This window comes from Trachypithecus francoisi, unplaced genomic scaffold (assembly GCF_009764315.1).
Source record: "Trachypithecus francoisi isolate TF-2019V2 unplaced genomic scaffold, Tfra_2.0 Lachesis_group1, whole genome shotgun sequence".
NCBI classification, from domain to species: domain Eukaryota; kingdom Metazoa; phylum Chordata; class Mammalia; order Primates; family Cercopithecidae; genus Trachypithecus; species Trachypithecus francoisi.
Genome location: NW_022681454.1, coordinates 31,631,665 through 31,637,664, shown reverse-complemented (window position 1 = coordinate 31,637,664; position 6,000 = coordinate 31,631,665).

The following is a 6,000-nucleotide window of genomic DNA, read 5'->3' as shown; positions in this document are numbered from 1 at the left end:
GGAAAAGTCTCAGTCTGCTCATGTTACAGAAAAAAAAAAAAAAAAAAGAGAGAGAGAGATTTTGGAATTCCCAGCTTCCAAAACTGTGTTAAATACATTCCGGCACTTAAGCCACCCACTTTATAGTACTCTGTTTTGTAGCAGCCTAAATTGACCAAGCCAGACACATAATTACAAAATCAAATATTCAATAGAATAGTTGAAATAAAAGTAAAAAGATATCCTCTACATCATAGAATATAAAGAAAATAAAAGTATGAGAGGGAATGAAAGAAACACAAAGGGTAAATTTGAAGAGTTCCAGAAAGAACTATGAAAAAAAAAAAAGAATTTAATATTTAAAAAATTTTAAAAAGAGCAAAGGAATTTTTTCAGAAAAATTATTTTCAAATTAAAATAATCAAAATGTTGAAAAACAAAGTAATAATAACAGAGAAGGAAGAAAAACAGGAAGAGAACAAGAAGGCCCCATAATGAAATATTGTAATATTGTGGATACCTTAGGACATTGAGAATAAGTTTAAAATTCTTAAAAAATTATAGAAAAAAGAAGAAGTAAAAAGAAAATTAAAACTAGTTCTAACAGTAGAACAAATTTTAGATTCACATGAGTCTTAATCAGCAACACTGGCATGTAGAAGAAAATAAAATCATGCCCATATATGTCTGAGCACAAATTGTTTTTAATTTAGAATTCAATACTCATTCAAACTATCAAAAATGAGAGATTCAGACATGCAAACATCCAGAATTTATCTATTTCCTTTTGTCTCTTTTGGGCATAGTTAGTCAAGGATATGAAATAAAGAAGTTAATAGAGAAAGAAGATGCAAGACTGAAGAAGCAATGGATCTAATCTAGAAATAGAGTAAAACAAATACCTGAAGGACATCACTACAGTGAAACTAGAGAATAACCAATGAAATTGGAGAGAAAATTTGAATAATTTTTGAGTGAAATCTAGAAAGAGGAAATCCATGGTTAGTGAGATAAATTTAAGTTATGTTTAAGGCATATTATGCTTTGGTAAAAAAAAAATTTAAAAAGCAATTATAAACTCAAGGAAACAATATAAATTCTAATTTTTCATGGTGGTGAGCAACAGTTTTCAAAATAATATGAGAACAAAACAAAAGCTCAGACATAATATCTATAGTGATATGGGTAATTATTGAAGATATTTAAAGACATGGTTAAAAGCTGTTACTCTGAGTAATAAGATAGTAGAAGTTTTTTATATATATTTTGTAATTTTATACTGAAAACTGATTACTTTGTTAAAAAATACATTTTAAATTATGAAGCTGAGTGTCACTCTCAGCACTGAACTAACTAAATAAAAATAGTCAAATTCCCAATTTACTTTACATATTCAGCATAATCTTGATTAAAATTACAGCAACTTACTTCATGGATATCAACAAACTGATTCTAAAGTTTATATGTAAGGACAACAACTTAGAAGAGCTAACACCATATTAGATAGAACAAAGTCAAAAGAATATCTGTATACAACTTCAAGACTTACTATAAAACTATAGTGATAAAGAGAGTGGTATTCTTTAAAAAATAGATGAATAGATTAATGAAACAAAATGGTGAACTTAAAAAGAAATCAACACAAAAATAGGCAATTTTTGGCAAAAGAGCAAAGGTCATTAAATGGAGGAAGGATAATTTTTGCAACAACTCGTGCTTGAACAACCACACATTCAAGCGCTCTCTCTGTCTCTCTCTCTATATGTATAAAATTATATATTTTATATATATAAATTCATTATTATTTATATATAAAAATTCATATATTCATATACTTTATATATATTTATGTATAAATATATTATATACATTATATATACACACATATACATATAGACTTTACATATATTATAAACATTAATTTAAAAAGAATAATAGATAAAAATGCAAATCTCAAATTTCTAAAATTTCTAGAAGATATCAAAGAAAAATTTCTATGTGATCTGAAGTTTGTTGTTGTGTTTTAAGACACAATATCAAAAGCATGATTAATGAAAAATAATAATTAGTAAGTTTCACTCCATTGAAGTTAAAAACTTCTACTCTGTAAAGCACACTTGTTAGCATCAAAATGTTAATTGAATATAGGCCCTAGGGAGAAGCAACTTCACGAGCATGCAGATTAAGAGACAAAAATAGCAAAGTATGATCTTCCGGGCACACTCTACCAGAAAAAGAAAGTCTCAGATAGGCATGCATATAATTCCCTAAATACACTGTCCAATCTCAAGGGTAAGGAGAACACTGTGCATGCAGAAAATCCATCCTCAGGGAAGAATCATGAGAAAGAGGTGAGCCTATATAGTCCCAGGATCAAGGTTAAAGGCCCCTTATTTTTCTCTCTTTGATCTTTAGGAGCCCACTTGGATCTCTTCCATGAATTCTTTCCTTTTGTTCCTGTTCTAAGGCCTTCTTTTTTTTTTTTTTTTTTTTTGAGGCGGAGTCTCGCTCTGTCGCCCAGACTGGAGTGCAGTGGCGCAATCTCGGCTCACTGCAAGCTCCGCCTCCCGGGTTCACGCCATTCTCCTGCCTCAGCCTCCCAAGTAGCTGGGACTACAGGCGCCCGCCACCTAGCCCGGCTAGTTTTTTGTATTTTTAGTAGAGATGGGGTTTCACCATGTTAGCCAGGATGGTCTCGATCTCCTGACCTCGTGATCCGCCCGTCTCGGCCTCCCAAAGTTCTGGGATTACAGGCTTGAGCCACCGCGCCCAGCCTCTAAGGCCTTATAAAATAAACTCCCATTCCTGCTTTGGAACTTGCTTCAGTCTCTTTTTCTGCCTTATTCCCTTCAGTCAGACTATTTCTTCTGAGGAGACAAGGGCTGAAGTTGCTACAGACAGGTATGAATTTGTCACCAGTAACTTGGGGTAACTTGGATCTCTTCTAGCACTAACAATATGAATTGTTAGGAAACAGTTCAACTCATAACAGATCTGAACAGACACCTATGTAAAGTTGATATAGATAACTAGTAAGCACATGAAAAAACATTCAACATGTGAAGAGTCTTCAAAGTATTTATGGAAAATGTGTGGTTTGACAAAACTCTGCATAGACTTTAATTTTTTGCATTACAATAAACTCATATTAACTTGTTGTAACATGTCTAAACAGGATATATTTTTAGGTGCTAAGAAGGATAAGAAACCAGTTTGAAAAGAGCTCCTATCAGAGCAACATGAATTCTGCTAAAATTGAAGCAAGAACAAACATAAAATATATACTGAAGCTTGGGTGGAAGAATAGTGAAATCATAGATTCTTTATGAAAAGTTTACAATACATTTTGATAATGTCCCAAATAAATCGGCAGTTTACAAATGGATAACTTATTCTAAGAAAGGATGTGATGTTGTTGAAAATGAACCACACAGCAGCAGACATTCCATATCAATTTGCCAGAAAAAAATCTTCATTTTGTTTGTGCCCTAGGTGAAGAGAACAATCAATTAACCACAGAAACAATGCCCGCCATCGTGGACGTTTCAATTGGTTCAGCTTAAATAATTTTGATTGAAAACTTAAAAGTTGAGCAAACTGTCCACTAGATGGGTACCAAAACCATTGTGCTCAGATTGACTCCAGACAAGAGCAGAGAATTAATGGAAATTTTAAACAAGTATGGTCAACAACCAGAAGCAATTCTTTGAAGAACTGTAAAAGGAAATAACATAGAGCTTTATCAGTACAATCCTGAAGACAAAAATACAATCAAAGTGGTGGCTATCAAGAGTTGGAACTGGTCTAGTCAAAGCAAAAGTGGACTGGTCATGAACAAAGATGACAGTTTCTTGGGATGATGATGACAATTCGCTTGTTGACTGCTGCAAAGCCAAAGAACAATAACGTTATCTGCCTATAATGAAAGTTTTGAAAATGTTGGTCATAGCTTTAGCAGAAAAATGCTCAGGAAAGCATTACTAGGCAGTCTTTATTTACCATGACAATGCTCCTGCTCATTGTCTCATCAAACAATAGTAACTTTGTGAGATTTTTCACTGAGAAATCATTAGACATCCACCAAATAGTGATTATTTAACTCCTTTTGGTTTCTTCTTGTTTTATAACTTAAAAAAAATACTATGTAAAGAATACCAATTATTTTTATTTTTTTATTTTTATTATTTTTTTAGTTAATAATGTAAAACAGGCTGGATCCAGTGGGTTATGCCTGTAATCACAACATTTTGGGAGGCAGAAGTGGAAGGATCACTTGGGCTCAGGAATTTGAAACCAGTCTGGGCAACACAGTGATTCCCTGTCTCTATAAACAAACAAAAATAGCCTGGCATGGTGACATGTGCCTGTAATTCCAGCTACTTAAGAAGCTGAAGTGGGAGGATAGTTTGAGCCAGGAGTTGGAGGCTGCAGTAAGCTAGGATTGCACCACTGCACACCAGCCTGGGTGACAGAGTGAAACCTCTTCTCTAAAAAATTAAAATTTAAAAGACTGCATTGACATGGTTAAATTCTCAGGACCTTCAGTTCTTTAGGGATGTACTAAAGAGTTGGTATCATTGCTTACAAAATTGTCTTAAACTTGATGAAGCCTAGGTTGAGAAATAAAGTTATATTTTTTCTTTTTATGTTTTAATTCTATAGTTTGTTACAAACATTTTGAAGTACAGTTGCATGTGATTAGAAAAATGCACATTAAGATAACAAAGAGGTATTACTACATGCAAACCAGAATGGGTAAATACTAAAATACTAACAGCATCAAATAATGGTGAGGATGCGTAGCAACAGAAACTCTCATTATTTGCTGATGGAAATGAAAAATAATGCAGCAACTTTGGAAGTCACTTTATCAATTTCTTACAAAGCTAAACATAGTTTTACCACATAATTCAACTTTTTTTGGCCTAGGTATTTACAGAAATGAGTTGAAAACTTACATCCTCACACACACAAACTCCATATAAAAATATTTATAGCAGTTTCATTAGGTGCCAAAAGTTGGGAGATATATGTCAGTTTTTGAATGGATAAATAAACTGTATCACATGCATATTATAGAATATTGTTCAGCAATAGAAAAATGGATTATTGAGCCACAAAGAGTCCTGGAGGAATCATTAATGCATATTGCTAAGTGACAGTCGTCAGTCTGAAAAAACTGTACACAGCATAATTTCACTATATAAGAATTTAGAAAAGGTAAAACTAAAAAAAATAGTAAAAAATAAGTGTTTTCCAGTGTTTGGGGAAAAAGGAGAGAGGGACAAAATGGTTTTACAAGGTAATTTTTAGAGCAGTTATGCTTCTCTGTATGACACTGTAATGGTGAATACCTCACCTGATATATTTGACAAAACCCATAAAATTCTACATAACAATAAACAATGTAAACTATGGACATTACTTAATAATAATGTATCAATATTGATTAAATTATAGCAATGTATTACACTGTTGCAGGATGTTAATACAGAAAACTGAGGGTGGGAGGAGACAGAGTATATGGGATCTTTCTGTACTTTCTTTCTGGTCGAATTTTCTGTATACTAAAGGTTGCTCTAAAAATGGTCTATTAATAAAATATGTATATATACACACATAAAATAAAATATATATAATAAATAAAATATATGTGATAGCGGCAGGAGGCAGACAGGAATGGGTCCCCAGTGAAACCTGACCTTCAAGCCAAAGACAGTTTAAAGCCTGAAAACCAAACCTCAAGTCTCAGACGAATCCCTAGACCAGATTAAGAACCTCTCTTCCTGATTGGGGCACTTTCTTCTGAATGATCCCCACCCTTCACCTGTTTAACATATACCGAGCATTCTCTAATTGTTTTTTACACTGTCCTGTCCATCTTTGAGTGGTGCCTTTCTTCAGCCTTTTTCGCATACTCACAAACCAATCAGCATGTGCTCCCTCATTCTGAACCCATAAAAACCCAGGACTCATCCACACAAGGAGAGACTACTTGACTTCGGGTAGAGGGCTGCCCTT